Source organism: Equus przewalskii, chromosome 5 (genome assembly GCF_037783145.1).
Source record: "Equus przewalskii isolate Varuska chromosome 5, EquPr2, whole genome shotgun sequence".
Lineage (NCBI taxonomy): Eukaryota > Metazoa > Chordata > Mammalia > Perissodactyla > Equidae > Equus > Equus przewalskii.
The window spans coordinates 71,679,001-71,695,985 of record NC_091835.1 but is presented as its reverse complement, the minus strand read 5'-3'; the positions used below and the strand labels follow the sequence as shown (position 1 = coordinate 71,695,985).

General features: G+C 46.0%; 1 long non-coding RNA gene across 3 annotated transcripts in view; it reads right to left on the bottom strand.

Moving 5' to 3' along the window:
* The window catches only part of LOC139083388 (uncharacterized), a 44,927-nt gene that overhangs the window by 13,307 nt on the left and 14,635 nt on the right, over positions 1-16,985 (bottom strand). For 2 of the 3 annotated variants that reach the window (XR_011540074.1, XR_011540076.1), the window contains one exon: positions 6,550-8,323. This is a non-coding gene — a long non-coding RNA (uncharacterized lncRNA). Of the gene's footprint in view, positions 1-6,549; positions 8,324-16,985 lie in introns of those variants that run through there. The other variant, XR_011540075.1, reaches the window with a different exon arrangement.

The following is a 16,985-nucleotide window of genomic DNA, read 5'->3' as shown; positions in this document are numbered from 1 at the left end:
TCCAGGAGGTGAGGGCTGCAGTGTTGTTTTACAAACGAGCCTCCCCTATATCAACGCCACTTACTGTACTGGAAGCCAGTATTAAGTGAACCACTAGCGTAGTGCATCAAGGGCTTATTGAATATTGATTCCCATTTACGTGACAGCAAAATGGCCTAAGAAATCTTCTCTGGATGCCTCAGCCCCTTGATAAAGAGGGTGTTAGTTTTGTTTTATGAAGCCGGGATCCAGGCCAGTCACATCTTATAGCTCCACTTACTTTTATTTAATAAAAACAAGGGATGGTATGAGTGAGGAGAGGGAGCGTGTGCTGTCATGTTGTTTTTCAAGGGATTCGATCTGTTAGCAAAGCAAGAGGGATCTAGAGTTAGACCTCAGGAAGGATTTTGCATCAGGCCATGGGCCAAAGAAGGGAATAGAAATCCTAAAATGGGCAACCCGAAAAGCAGATACAGACCTTTCTTCCAAGAAAATAATCCTACCTGGGTGAGATAGGGAAGGGATTTTGCTGACCAGCAAATACCATAGCAGCGAACAATGGAAGAGATTGCTTCTGGTGGGAAGAGCAGAGCCACTGTCTCCCTTCAGGGAAGCAGGGATCCAAAGGTTGCCTCATCTCTTCCCCGTAGGCCAGACCTCCCCTGACCCAGCCCTTAATCTATATGGAAATTCCTCCTAATTCTACTAATTCTCCAAATTGGCCAGAAAAAGAGATTACACCAGCTTTCCCACCCCACCCCCAGTTTCTAGCAGAGAAAAATTCCTTAGTGTTAAACCTTAGTTCTATTCACCCATTTCTTCAAAATGATCCCCCTGGATAACAAGCTACAATACTTTTAGAGAAAAGAACTGACAGGTCCATCCTAGAACAATGTGGTGGGGGTGGGGGGACAGGGGGACATGGACAACAGGGGAGAGCTTAAAAGGTGAGTCCTCTCCTGGATCCCCACCCCGACCCCATTCAACCCCAACTCTTAAGGTTAGACACGGGACAAAACTGCTCATTACCGAGGACCATGGAAGCCATTTCCCTCCAGCCTGACTCGATGGGGTGCAGAGGCAGAGGGATGCCAAGATTGGAGACACAGCAACAAGGGAGGGTGAACAGAGGAGCTGGGGATTGACCACAAATCGGTCAGCCTGCCAAGAGCCGCTGACCCCGTTTTAATATCCCAGAGGTTGGAGGCGAGAGTAGAAATCACAGGCTCCAGAAAAAACAATCTTTGAAAGAAAATTGCCTGTCGCAGCCAGAGATATATGAAAGTGCAGTTACAGTCGGGGGGAGCGACTGTAAAACTACACCTGGTTATTGCACTGACTGGCTGACACCATGATGCTTTTGCACTCCAAACAGTTTTGTTTGAAATGAAAAATCCCTATGGTCTTGGGTAACTAAGGTGGTGTGGGAGGAAAGGTACGTAGAGGAGAAGGGCAGGGCCGCTCTCGCTTCAGGGCAGAGTAGATCTGTGATGACCAGGCTGAGAATGGGATGAACGGATTGCAAGGAGGAACGGGCAGTGGGACGCGCTCCCCCCCCCCCCCGGCCCCCAATCCTGATTGCGGAGACTTAGAACTCAAGTCCCACAACATCAAGGGCAAGAAGAAAGCAGGAAAGTTCTTGCCCCAGGGATCTTATGCCAGCTTCCACAAATGAACTCTCCATCTCTGTCCTCTGATGGTCTTTGTCTTGCTTTCACTCCTGTCTCTGCCTTTCCACCTGACTTTATCTCTCTTCTTCTTTCAGTTAACTCTGACTGTTCCTCTCTCCCTTCTCCGTCTTTGTATCTTTCACTTTCTCTCTGCCTCTGCCTGGTTTCCACTCTCTGTTCTTCTACCTATAACTATTTTTGAGTCTCTGTCTCCATGGTGTCCATCCCTCTTGTTATCCTTCCATTTTTCTTAGTCAACCTCTTGTGTCCATCTACGTGGGCATCACTCTTTCTCTCCCCAACTCTCAATACTCTACCGAAAAGTGGCCAGGGAGCAGAGAGAGGGAATTCTAAAGAAAATTGTTGACTACCTTTTACTAAGCATTCGCTTAGTGTCCAGCCCACATTTAACAAACATTCTCTCATTTAACCCTTACAACTATTCTGAGAGGTAGGTCTCATTATCCCCATTTTACAGATGGGAAAACGAGATCAAAGAGTCTAAGTAATACTAAGTGGTAGTGATGGGATTCAAACCCAGGCCTGCTGGTTTCAAATATCCAACCCTTAACAATTAATGGGCAAGAAAAACCAGACAGAAAAATGGCAAGAGGGCAAGTAGATGCCCTAGAGAACACTAAGAAAGCAGGAGCTGGTAAGTGTTCCAGACCAATCGGTGGGAACAACTAGATGTCAGTCCTTAACCTGCCTGCCTCAGGCCTGATGGACCAATTACCAGATCTGTCAAGGAGATCATCAGCCCTGTCTGAACTTGCAAGCTGGGTGTAAGAGAAAAGAGAACCACCAGCCCAAGAGGAGCACGCTCCCCCCAGTCTGGGCCTAGTCTTTCCTAAACCTCCTAAAGCCAATCCTCTCTAATTGAGCCCTCACATCCTTTGTGGGAAAAGACTGGCTCCTCTTGGCTGGGGATGACACTATCTCCACAGCCAAAGACACTTGTTTGTTTGTTACACATAAATAACACCATCAGAAATATGTTGAATCACAAAATTCTCAAGCTGAAAAACAGGTCTTTTACCCACCCCCAATACATTTCTCATTTTACAACTACAGTCCTTACACCCTTCCTGTTCACAAAGTTTTCCTTAGCCCTCCTGCTAGAACTGAATCTTGGTCGCAACACTCCAGCCATCCAATTCCTGTATAGGGACTGGTATCCTCTAGCTCCCATGAGTGCCTGGCGTGTGCCATGGAGCATGAGATGCGATCTCTGTTATCTCAGCGTCGTTACAAATAGAATAATTGGTCATAAAAATTATGCAGCCTGTTGGAAAAGAAATAACAGCACACACACTCATTACAGATTCTTGAGATAGCTTCTCCTGGCTACACTTTCATGTTTTCTCTATATCCCAGTCATCACCAATATCCCTCTACCTCCAAATGCCCCAAATATTGAGTCTTCTCTAGAAAGAAGCCCAAGAAAGAATGCAGACTCAAAGCTACAGCCTCATCAAAAGTTTTGCTCAACTGAACCAATACAACATTTCTCTTCCAGTAGAGCAAAATCCAGGGACCCGGGCCCAGAAAAACATGGGACAGACTCAGAGTAATCTTTTCCCATGGTTCTGGAGGGAAACCTCTCATTTACATTATTTTTCCACTCAACAGACCACCTCTTTATAACAGTTTACCCCAAACTACTTTGCCCTCCAGTTACTACTTTATAAACGCTTCATGCCCTAAAAAACAGCAAGGCCAGTGGGTCTTGGCACCCTCTTCTGGAGATAACCAAGGAGGGTAAGACACCAGCCTAAAGAGTTTCAAACTCCCACCTCCAGCCCGTGCTTCCGTACATCGCAGTTCTCCTACAGCTGCAAGTGGGAGAGCAGGGGAAGACGGGACCCACTCCCTTTGATTCCCAAAGGGAGAAGGAACAAAAAAAGAGGGAGCCTGGATATGAGCCAAGCAGACTCAGAGACTGGCTCCTGGTTTTCCCAGTTGTGGACTCAACTTCTTGGAGTGAGAGCAAAGAGTGAGACGAGGCGATTGCTATGTGAAGAACAGGTTTGACTCCCACACCCTGTCTCCACTCTTCGTGCCTCTCCTCACTCGCTCTCCGTGGGGGGAGGAAGAGGGAGAGAATTACACCAGCTCCTTAGCCATTCCCAGCTACAGTCAAACCTCCCACAAAATATGAATCAGCACCAGCCATGGAGACAGAAACCAGAAGGTTATTTTGAGACCTGTAAGCTCTGCTTCTCCCCAGGACTTCAGTGACAAATGTCTGCTGGGGGAACAAGTGCTTAATTCCGGGGGAACACCATCAGCCGACCTCAAAGTGAATTTTAGGGAGCTTTGCCCCTGTTCTGTCTAATTGTGAGATAGACAGCTGGGGAGGTTCCCATCCCTCCCCCTTGAGAACACTGACTCCTATTCCCTCTCAGCTTCGGAGAGTCAGTTCCCCAACTTTCTAGGCAATTCTGATAGGAACTCATAAATTCAAAGGACATAAAATATCCTTCTTCCCCCTCCTCAGAAATATCTACAGAGTTGGAATCTAGTCTAGAGGTGTTACTTAGACAGTTGTACTCACGCACACTGTAACATAAATTATTTATCGCCCCTCCTACAGCAGTGCTTCCCTCACTTTAACGTGCATGTCAATAATCTGGGGGTCCTGTTAAATGCAGATTTGGATTCAGTGGGTTTGGGGTGGAGCCTGAGATCCCACATTTCTAACAAGACCCTGAGTGATGCTAACGTCGCTGGAGCCTGAACCACATTGTGAGCATCAAGGATATAGAAGACAGTACGTAACCCAGAATGGATTTCTGCAAGAGGTCTCTGTTTGCCTCCAGTCTGAGAGGGAACTAAGACACAGAGATAAAGAGGCCAGAACAGGATAAGAACAACCAGGCAGCGTACTACTGAGGTCAAGAAGAGGGCCACGTACTAGAGGCTGGGGCATCTTAGGACATCAGGGAGATGTCTTACAGCAAGAGAAGCATGGAACAGACTGTGAAAGTGAGGGCCAAGCAGACTGAGGGGAAGAGGATGAAGAGCAATATGTGCAAAGGAGCAGGTGGGAAAGAAAGACCCTCGCTCAAGGACATGGGCCCAGAATTGCCTCTCAGAGCGGGACTCTGGGCCAAGAAATGACAGGAGCTCATGGGAGTGAGTCTGTGGGGGCCAGAGGAGAAGGGTCTTGAAATTCAATCTGAGGAGCTGAGATTTAATAGCAGAAGAAACAGAGGCTCTGTGGCTAGAATGGTGCTTTAAGAGACTGAGTCAAATCCTCGTGGAGACATGCTGGGGGCTGGGGGAGGGGGGACCCGGGAGTTACTGTTTGATGGGCACAGAGTTTCAATTTGGGAAAATGAAAAAGTTCTACAGATGGATGGTAGTAATGGTTCCACAACAATGTGAATGTATTTAATGCCACTGAACTGCACACCTAAAAAGGGCTTAAATGGTCAATTATATGTTACCACAATAAAAAAACCATCATAGTGGAGGCAGAGGTCCTGAGAAGCTGGTGCTACTGTCTAAATATGACTAAGATCTAACCCCTCGCTAGACTGAGGAGATGCTGAAAGATGGGCCTCCCAAAGTCAAAATAAAATCTGGAACCATCTCTCAAGCCCAACACCCACCCCCAAACCCCATCCCCCACAAAATCCCCCGCACACTTCACTCTTATACATTAGGATAGGTTGCTTATGTTCTTAGGGATTTGAAAGGAAAACAACCACATTACAAATGGGTTTCTGTTGTGCCTTTGAGCTCGACCTGCTCATCTTGAGTCATTAGGAGCTGCTCCGCGGGTTCCATGCATGGATCTCCTTGCTCAGCAGCCAGCAGATGAAAGAACCAGGCTAACGATGCGAAAGGCGAGCTCTTAAAATGCCCAGGCTCAGAGTCCTTGGGAACACACAGCTGTTTTCTGGCTCCACAAGGGAATTAGAGAGAAAAGGGATGAGCTGAACTGGTAAAGAATGAAAACACTCTGTGAAAAGAACCTACCAACCATCAAATTTGGAAACATTCCCAAAGAAGAAGACAGTGGCTACACTGAGAGGCCACAGAAGCAAAGAAAGGGCTCTGCCTAAAGTCAGAGGCATGGAAGGTACAGACTAAAAAGAGTGGAAAAAAACAAAAAGTGCGTGCTTGGGCTAGAGAAGAGGCAACACACAACAGAATACCAGCACAACATGTGGATGTTTCTACCAGGCCCATGCTGTGAAGGAGCAGGCTTGCTCGAAAATAAAGAATGAGCCTCAAGCTAGACAACTGGAAGAAATTCCTGACAGCACTATGGGGGGCTGAGAAGGGAGTTTGAGAAACCAAAAACATTTCTTTGGGTCAGTCTGGAGGCAGTCGAGGAGAAAGGAAACCATGGAGAAGTCAGGCAGTTACCCCGAAACCCATTATGCTGATCCATCCAATGGGGAAGCACCAGAGTGATACTCCATCGCAACCTATCCTTCAGGGTAAGCTCAGATAGCAAGGGCTCCAATGAGCTGGAAAGAGGCTGGCTTCCAATCCCGGGATCCAGGAAAGTTCTCTGCCTCTGAGCAGCTTCTGCCCCTGCTCTCTGCCTCCACCCTCTGTAGGAAATGGGGTGAATCCAGCAGCTGCTCTTAAGTCATTAATAGAAGCAGAGCTTGATGACATCTTCTGACTCAGGGCAGCCTAGTCAGACTCTTAATTTCTCTTGGAAACCCATCATCTGGGATCAAGCGTCACCACCGCTCTCCCATGTAATCCTTGGGCTCCTCCCAGGTCATCACAAAAATTCCCCCGTCTCCAACGATAACGCAAAGAAACTGCATTGCGATTAGGGGGATTTCTCCTATTACTTATGTTCTCATACCTAGGTAGTTGAGGGCTCCTTTCTGAAGTCTGCCCTCAATCCCTGTTACTACAAGGAGAAGCATTTGTTTTCTTCAAGGAAATTTTTTTTAAAGGGACATGGATCTCGTTGGCTACAGAGATCAAAGAATTGCCGTCTACAAATAGTGACTAAATAGAAAAGAGACTAAAGGTTTATGCAATCCATAATTATTTAAAATTATCTTTTGAGCTGTTCCATTTGCCAAAGAAAAAGGCTCTCCTCTGTTTCCACTGAGAAGTTAAGAGAGTCATTATCTGATATTCACAAAGTTTTTAGAGAACTTTTGCACCAATTATGTCAACGAATCTTCACAAACATCCCAGGATATGGAAAAAGTAAGTGTTATGATTATGATGCTCATTAAAACAAATGTATAGGTGAGTAAACTGAAGCCCAGGGAATGATCTTAACAGCAGGAGTAACTAAGGTTAGGCACAGAGAAGGACTTCCCATCTGTAGGAATTGTGAAACACCGGAATGCACTACTAAGGGAATGTGAATCAATCCAATTTGTCACAGCTGAAAGAGGACTTTGGCAGGAGAAGGCTAAGGTACTTCGCTTGTCACATTGTATCAAAATTGCTCGAGGGCTTGTGTCTCGAGTACTTTGTGCTGGCTCAAATTGCTCAGAGCCTGCGTGCCCTCAGAGCCAACCAGAGGGCCTGGCACTTACTAGGTACTCAATAAATATCTGATGAAGGAAGAGAGAGAGGGGGGAAAGGAGGGTAGGAGGGCTGAGGGACATTGTAAGGAGATGAGCAGAGGCTGAGAGGAAACTAGGGGAAGGAGACAAGAGTGAAGGGGACACCGAAAAAGGCGCAGGAGCCCTGGTGTACAGGAGGAAGAACGGGCATCAAAGGGCACAAGAGCAACAGAACGAGGGGCCACCAGGACACCAGCGGAACCAGAATGAGAGCAGAGTCACAAGGAAAAAGAGAAAGGCATGAGGAAATTTCTGTGCAGAAAGCATTCCCTCATAGCCCACAGTTGGTGCCTCTTGTGGGAGGAGGTGCTGCTCAGGGAGCCTGTAGGTCAGGGGCTGTTGTGATGGCTAAGAAAAACTGAGCACAGGACAGACAAGCTGGAGACAGATAATTTTTCAGCAAACATCCCGTAGCGAATCTCAGAGGATGGAGGAGCCAGCTCTGGCAGCCGCATTACTTTAAAGTCACTGGACAAGTCAGGCAAGTGGAAGGAATTTGGGGAGCACACAAAAGCTACTGTGCCTAAGACGTGATCTCATAATGCTGGGCATCTGGGCACCCACCTCAACTCAGAGCTGATTACAAAGGGGGTATGACTGGGGCAAAAGTCAGGGTACGCCGGGACAGGAAGCCAGCTCCGTGAGCGAGGTGTCTTTTGGTGCGTCACTCAAGCTCTCTGGCCTCGTAGGGAAAACGGGTAGAATTGTACAGCTGGGATTTTTACAATATCAAGGCCTTACACACTTGACACTTGGGCCATAGAAGCCACAGCTTCTTCCCTAGCCTTTCCTACCCACCCACTGTCATCAAGCTCTTCTCCCCTGATCCAGTGCCCTGCACCCAACAGCAGCCAGATTGTGTTTAGGCTCCTTGAAGAGCTGGAGAGACTCAGTGTGTGGGAAATAGGCTCCTATTGCTGTGGGGGAAATTTCAGGAAGGATCGCTGGGTACCCAAACTCAGTCTCTGGTTTCAGAGGAGAGGCCCATCTGTCTGCACTCAGATTAGGATGGCACTGCTCGTAGGCACTTCCAAAAGCCCCAGACCTTGCCACCGGTAAGAAGGATCTCCAGCTTCTGCTGCTTCTTTCTATCCACAGACTTCTTGAAGATACCTAGAGATATCAGAGGAGATAACTCAATTAATCTTGTAACTAGAGATTCTACCCCTGTCAAAGACCTACCACTACCCTCACCAACCTCCCCATCCCATCCCAGATCCCAGGAGATGAAAAGGTAGCAGTTTCCCCTTACAGCTTCTCCTGGCCCACTGCAGAAGTCAGGAGAATAGAAATGAAGATTTCGGCCATCACCATGGAAACCAGCAGTCTCTCCAGCTTCCCATCACAAATACTCCCCCATCAAATCTTTCCCTCCCACCTCTAAGTCATATGAGCTCATAAGATTTCTCTTTATGGCCAATACACCAATTCATTTGGAACAAAGAACAGAAAAATAGCTAGTTTGGGGTGAAAAAGCTGACCCCTGGCTTTCTAACCACTCACCTCAGCAGAGGGTCCCTCCAAGCTCATCTCACCTCTTCTTCCTACACCCAGACGCTTCTCCTAGCCCTCACCATCCAACCTCACCATCCCTCTGATCTCTTCTCCCTATTCTCACACAGTTTCTCCATCCAGAATTCCTTTCAATTCATCCCCAAATATAGACCCTTTAGCTTGATAAGCCCCTCGTTCAGATCCACTCACCCTCAAACTGCCATCCTCCAAGTCCAGGTGCCTTCGACCCCATCTAGACCCATTCTTCATACCACCCCCGTGCATACCTACTATGCTCACAGTCCCAGAGCCTCTCCTTTCTTCCCAACCAGTTACACTCCATTCTTAGCATTCTCCAATTCAGGGTCCTCAATTCCTACTTTCCCCATGACTCTCAAGCATGCCTTAATAAAAAGGGCTCTTACAAAATAGCAGTATTTCCCATTATCCATTCCCCTTTTCCCCCTCTGTCTTAATTCAACCTCCAAATTGGATGTTTAGAGAAGAGGGAGAGAATGAAAATCTCTCTCAGTGCTCCCCTCTCCTAACTTGGTCCTGCCCTGATCCAGCCCCGGTCCCTACGGGGGGCTGTGAGACTTAATTAGCCTTTCCAGATTACTCTCAGATTCTTGAGAGAAGCTCCAAAGGCTATTCTGAGCTGGGAGGAATTTTATCGGCGTCTTTTACAGCTTTGTTTGTTCTTCGATTTCTTCAGCTCGAACTCTTTACCGGAGTCTCTTCAGTCATAAAACAACCTCAAAAGGATGAGCTGAAACCAAACTACGTGGAGCCACCTTGATGCCTGCCTCTCACCCCACCCCATGATTGGGAAGGGGCACCTGGATCCCATGGCTGCCACCTCATCCTCCCTACCCACTCCCAAGCACCCATCCCCAAACATGGGATCCCACTGCACCCCCATCTGGGAAAATGGAAGCAGAAGATGACTCAGGGGGTCAGGGAGGATCAAGGCTTGTTTAGAGCTTTGAGATCTCTGGATGAAAAGTAAAAAGGGTGGGGAGTTGTGAAAAAGTCAGGTGAAGCGTCTGGGGCTCAAGAACAAATCACTGTCCACCCCACCCACCCACTTCCCAGACGGAGGTTCTTAGTCTTTCATAAATGGGTGCAAAACAAGTTTGCATCGAAGCATGGGCACTTTAAGCTAGCCTGAACAGAACTGCCCAAGGATTTGCTGCTTCTTCTCTAGAGAGTTGAAAATTGAGAAGACACATTTATTTAGGATAGACTCCATCTGATTCAGCCAGAGGAGCCAAAATTTTTCCATGAAAGCCCAAGCTATTACTGTGCTGGTCAACATCTGGGCTTGAGTGGAGAAGAGAAGACTTCCAGAGGGCCGAGCATAGGGTCTATGTGTTTCTAGAGAGTTCTTTAACTTGACCTCTCAAGAACAAGACAAGTGAAGAGCTGGTAACAGCACATGAAAGGTGGCCCTGTAATGTACTCTTTCCTTCTCAAAGATACCTCCAACTTTCTGGTTTTCCCTCTACACACCTTTTTCTCAATTATCTCATAATTTTCACAGCTTCAATTATCGTTTCTATGTGGGTGAGTTTTGAATCTGTGCTCCCACATGTGACTACATTCTCCCGTCATCCACTTCCAATGTATGATGAATTTTCCTAGTGAGGGTTCTACCAGCAACTTAATCTAAAGTGTAATTCACGTTCCCTCCAAAACCAGCCTCTCCTCCTAACTTTCTCTGTTTCAGTTAAAGCTACCACTATTTTACTAATCACCAAATCTCCAGCTTCACCTTTGACTCCTCTTTCTTTTTCCCTCTTTTCTCATCTTACCCACCCTCCCCAGCGCCAGCCCGTCAAAGTCCATCAGTGATCAGGTTCTGTTCATCACGCGTCCACAATGTTGGTACCTCCATTCGTTCATGTCTATTCCCGCACTATTGTCCTAGTTTAGTCTTTTAGCATCTCTCATCGAAACTTCTACATTAGCATCCTAACTAATCTCCCTGCCTCTGTCTCTTTTCCTACTGCCTCAAGAACAATCTCATTTAAACAGTTTTTGCGTGTCATTTCATCTCCTCCACTAGTGCCTACAGTTCTATTCATCTCTTTCAAGGTCCTCACAGGATCTCTCTGTGCCAGACAAACAGGTTGTTCATTCATTCATTTATTCAAAAAATATGGACTTAACATCTAGCTAATACCTTTGGCATATTTAGAAAACAAATGTAAATACCTATTATCCTTGACCTTAAGAAGCTCAGAGAAAGCTCTGTTTACTAGCCCTATAATATATCTTTTGCTTTCCTGCTTCCATGACTTTGTGCCATTCTATTCATGTAGAATGTTCTCCTCTCTTCTATTCTTAAATTTTTCCTTAAAATCCTACCACATCCATGAAGCTTTCCCTAGCAATCCCAATTCTCCCTTCTTTCTCAGAATTCCAATAGCACTTAATTATCTGTATCACTCACTGGGCGTTGTCTTACTGCCGTGACTTACAGTTTCCCAATGCTATACTTAAATATGCACATGATATGTACACAAAATCTCCCCAAATGACTTCAAGCACCCTGGAGGGTAGGGACTCTGCCTTTCTTTTTGTCACCCAAAACATGTAGCACAGTGCCTTAAAACACACAATTGTGCATGTAATGTGATTGGAGACACCACACTGGCCAACTGAAGAAGTGAATTTTTGGAATGGAAATGCAGTGTAGCGTCATGGAAAAAGTAATGGTTTCAAAGTCAGAAGTGAGTTTGCCTCCCAGCTCCACCAGTTATTAGCTGAGACCTTAAATTCTGAGCCTCGTGTGCAGGTTTTTATGAGGATTTAACTTCATTAGAAAACATATGAAGAGTAGACCAGCATCTAGCACCTAGTAAGTACTCAATGAATATTCATTTGCTTCCTTTCAGTTTGGCTCTGGGGTTGGACGGAACAACCTCCTTTGGGGGCCTTCAGGCTTCAGCTTGTGCAGGTCATGCAAACACAACCAAGAGAGAAGCATGAACCCACTCAATCACTGCTGGCTTTCCCTCCACCTTTATTCCTGAAATCCTCAGCATTTAACCTACTCTGTGTTATTAGATTTGTTATATCCCAACCTCCCTCCCCAGGAAGCTTCCCACTCTAACTTTACCCAGGATTCCTCAAGATAGAAAATTAGTCCCAGAACTCCAAGTCTGGAGAATTGATTTCCTTTATCCTCCCTTTTCCTAGGCCTACCGTCATCTTATTAACCCTTTCTGAAGATGCTTACACTTCTAAGGTATTAAGTCTCAGGGTCTCAACATCCCTTCAGGGAGCCCATTCTCCTCATCAGCCTCAACCACGGCCTCTCCCGGCACCTTCCAGATGTTGCGAAAAAGCTTGGGACAGTGACCTGAGCAAGTAAGTGGCCAGAGAAGGCTCAGGAAAGTCTAGCACCTTCCTATTCAATTGAAATAAGTCAAAGGTCATCCAACCTGGAAGGAGGGGAAGTGATTAAAAGGTTCTTTCAATTTTTCTTTATATTCAAGTAAGAGTCTAAAAAAACATAAATAAAGAAATACAAAAAGGTACAACCCAAGAGTCTTGGCCCAGTGGAGTCGTCCTCTCCCATCACTGCCACACTAGCAGCAGCAGCAGGTCAGCAGGCCTGTGAGAGCTCCTCTAATGGGGAGGGGGGGGAAGGGAGAGATGAGTCAGCAGGAGCCGAAAACAGAAGGTTTTGTTCCAGGGGAATAAGTCTGTGATGCAAGCTCTGGGGAAACAATGTGCTCCCTGTATCTTCACCCCCTCTCCTCCACCGCCCTCTTCTCCCCACACCTCAGCCAGGCCATTGACCAGGTCTCTGGTCAGAATCAGGACAACAGAAGAAGTTTTCTACGAGCCTCTGGTTTCCATCTAACTATTCCCCACTCAACAAACTTAACCCTCACCATCATCCTGAACTTTCCTCTTCTCAGGGCCAGCAGTAGCTCACAATTACCCCTAATTTCAAGTCATTATTCCTCAGCTTAAGCTTTAGAACTTAAGCTTCATGCTGCAATCCCACAATGCTCACTCTTTGCTTTACATAAAGCAAACCTGTTTCTATTCTTCTGCCTCCAAACGCTCACACTGACCTCTGTCTGGCACATCCCCTTCTCTTTCTTACTTAGCTCTATCCCTTCCTTTCTTTCAAGCCCTGCTCAGCATTCTCCCCTGCCAGGAAGGCTTTCTTAAGTGAGCCAAATTTCCAATTCCAAGCCTTCTTTTACACTATGTACTCTTAGTTTCTGGTGCCCAGTTTATAAGTCCATGAATACGTATCTGTCAGACTCTAACTTGTATAGCCTGATGCTCCTCCCCCCCCCATAATTTCTTGAGATTTTTATGACCAGAATCAAGCATAAAAAGAATCCAAGTTACAGAAATAAAAAGCGGAGTGGGCAAGCTGGGGAGGCGGGTGGTAGGCAGTGATGGGTGACAGACCAGGAAGGTGGGAACATGGGATGCAGGATGGATATAAGAAGCAGCAGGTCGTAACAGTATAAGCGTTAAGCTTTTCTTCATCATCTGTCTGCACATACTTCTGGGCTGGGTTATACAGAAAAAGATTACACAGATGAGCTTCCTGCACGTTAAGGTCTGCTAATACAGTCACAATGATATAATAAGTAAAAGACAAATGAACCCAGAAAATCAGAAGGTAAGGCTGCAATATTAAATAATAATATCCCACAGAAATCAGAAGTAAATGTAATTGAGAATAGAGACCAAGATGTGTGCAAAATGAGAGGGCAGGACAGGGTTTGAAAAATGGAGTCGGGGAGGGATACAAAATGAAGATGAGGGGGTTCCGAGTCCAGTCACAGTGAGACCAGGAAAGTCACCAGCTCCCGTCTAATCCAGGAGGCGTCCTTGAAATGAAGGAACTTCTGGAATGTTTTGAAGGACAGGAAAGAGATGGCTTAGCAAAGAGCACATCCCCTGTTTGAGAGAAACTGGAAAGCAAACGAGCAGAAGGAGAGCATGGCAGATAAGCCTGAGCCAGGTGGGAGAAGCACTCTGCTCTGATCTCAGTCCTCTGCCGGTCAGCACTGTAATCCCAAACCCGCAGGTATCCCAGCAGAGCACTGTTCCCAACAGGACCCGCCTGCTTTGAATGAGTTCTAACCCCAGGACCCCTTCTCCTCCCTACTGGAGTGCAGGACTTCAAATCCTAAAATAAGTCTCCTCATCAATAATCCTTACAACCATGGCATACTTTACAATGTTCAAAACACTCTCATACATCGATTTGAGGCCCCCACTCCCTAATGAATTTCTATTCCACTCTCTGTGCATAATATTTAAACCCTGTATCACAAACAGACACAATGCTCCTAGTACCAATTTCACAGTGCCTGACACACAGCTGGTGCTCAGTAAACACCAAGGAATGAAGAGTTGATTAACTGATCAAATGTTCTCATTTCAACAGAATGGGGTGGAGTTTGATATCAGAAAAGACTTCCTGACTGTGTGGATGGAAAGATAGTAATAACCAAAACCATTAATAATCACAGAATTGTTCCACAAATTCTCAGGCCAACATGGACCTCTAAAATGTCTTTTCGTCCATCTCCAGCTTCTAAGAAAAAAAAAGGTGATATTTATTATATCCCCACTATGTGCCAGTAGGAGGTACTCATATAAAAATTATTTCATTTATGCAAGCCATATTCCAACCTCGTCCTTCCAGAAAGATTGCTTATACTTTTTTCTCTATTCTCTTGCTGAGAGGGTAGCTTCACACATTTCACATGGGGCCTTCCTACTTCCATTATTAAGGTTTTTCCTTGGACTAAGGGCATTACTTTATGGTGCAATTTAAACTCATTTCCATTCAAAGCTTCTCTCTTATAAACCCTACCTTTCCCCTCTCCCTCCCCTATCAAGCACCTCTACAGACACCCTGCATATACTTTGTTTTCTCCTTCTCTGGGTTCCTTGCTCCCTTTTTCCACCCCAGAGGCAAACAATTCTCCCTAAACCAGCAAAAGGCAGATGGGAAGAAGGAAAGAGCAGACACTGGGCTAAGATGGAAGCCTTGAGCCCAGAGAGACTAACGAGGGTGGGAGGAGAGAGCCACCCGCCCTCCATCAAGGTGGCTTTGCCTGCAGTTTTTATTATGCATCGATTTTCTTATCCATCTTCTTTAGAGCCTCTTAGATCTTCGGGCTGCGGCTGTTTCTCCAAATTGTCATTCACTCCAAGCTCTCTAGCTCCTTGCGGCAGCTAAGGGAGGAAGTGGGAGGGGGGTACTGGGGGTGCAGAGGGAGAAGGCAGCCAAGAGAGGTGAATGAGGGTTGCTTAGTAACCGTTGCCAAGGAGCCAGTACCAAGGAGCATCTCAAGCTGCCTGCTTACTCCAACCTACCCCCCTTCCACATCCTCCCCTCACTTAAGTTCTCTCAGGTCTATAAAGCAGCTTGATTCTGTCACCTTCACCAGCTGCAGGGCTTTCTCCTCAGCTCTTCAGGTGGAGGGCTGCAGATTCCAGTGCCTGAGAAGCTCACATTCCTAGAGCTGGGCTGGTCATCGTGGGCACCCGTCTGTCTTTCAGAGGGCACAGTGAAAAACAAATTGCTAAAATGTTTTAATTTAATTAACAGAGAGAAAGACCCTGTCCGCATAGGCAGGTTATTTGTAGTAGTCTGAGTTCAGAGAGTGGACATGGGGGTCAGGCAGAGAGCCAGACTGTGTCCATCTCCCTAAGAGGATTTGAGCCCCTTCAGGGAAGCTCCATTATTTGATCTGAAATTTTGTGAATTCCAAGAACAGAAGAATATCCTGTTCCTACATCAGGATCAAGTCCAAACTAAAATAACATTTTGATTGTTTAAAATCTGAATTATCTGCTAATTAGGATTATTCGTGACTGCCCGCTCACTTGATACAGAGATTCCGGAAAGTACTACATAATATTTTGTAATGAGTTTAGCTTGTTAATTCCATTTGACTCAAATAAATATAGTCAGGTGTCACTTAACAATGGGGATATGTTCTGAGAGATGTGTCATTACACAATTTCGTTGTAGTGCGAACATCATAGAGTGTGCTTACACAAACCTAGATGGTATAGCCTACTCACACCTAGGCTGTATGGTACGAATCTTATGGGCCCACTGTCGTATACGTGGTCTGTTTTGACTGAAACGTCATTATGCAGCATCACTGTATGAGAAGTTCACACCCCTTCAGGGGGAATAAGGGAGTTATACAGCAGAACAAACTGAGGGGGCTGGGCAGAGCAGAGTGTCACTGAGGAAAGCCAGTCTAGAATTCAAACTCTGCCACAAATAATCCAGAAAGCTGATAAATATTCTGCCAATAGCCCCAGATACCCCCAGAGTCACCATCTCTCTGAGGCTAGGTTAGAGGAGGCTGGATGGTACCCTGTTCTCTCACAGGTGTCCCCATTCCTAAATTGACTAAGGACCTTCTCTTCACTGGACTCATAGCTCCTATGATATGCCAGGTATTGCTCCCAGAATGGCCAAAAAGGTCCCTGTCTTCGGTCAAAAGAGTCTCTCAGCCATCCCCCTGTTATTACTGAGCAAAGCATATCCACAGTCTCCTTCAGAGGCTACCAGAGTTTTCCACTCCTGAGAGTCAGTACATCTTAAATGTTCCTCATGCTGCTTCAAACAAAACAGCATCACGAAGGATACAAAGCCTTCCATCTAAAGATCGCAAAACGACGGTTGTGCAATAGAGCACAGTGGCGGGGAAAAGCTAGGCTTTAGAGTCAGGTAGATGAAATTCCTTGAACAAGGAACTTCACCCCTCTAAGCTTCCATCTCTCATCTGTAAAATGAGAATAATATCACCTATTCCATGGAATTCTTGTAGAATTGAATAAGATGGAGTAGGTAGAGTGTCTATTTATTTTATAGTTGTACATATTGTGAAATGATATGGATGGTGTCTTAACATAAGTGCTTGATAAATAGTTGCTGCCATTATCATCATCATCATTATGATCCCGGGTCTACTCAGAATTAGGCAAATGGACAAATCAAAACAGAGAACCACTCGCCAAAAAAGCCCATGTTTTTGTGGCCATCCAACTTCCGAATTTGAGCTAATTATCAATGAAGTGAGGCCAGAAGGCTGGGGTCATGTCCAAAGAACAAGATGGACCAAAGAAGGTAACCTCGCTGCAGCTGAGAGAGAGCTGGAGTCCAGTCATAGCCTCGGTCTGTACCATCTTCTTAAGGATCAACAATTACGTTAGAAGCCCACAAAACAAAGTCTGAATTGAGAGATTGAGAAGAAAGAATGGGTGA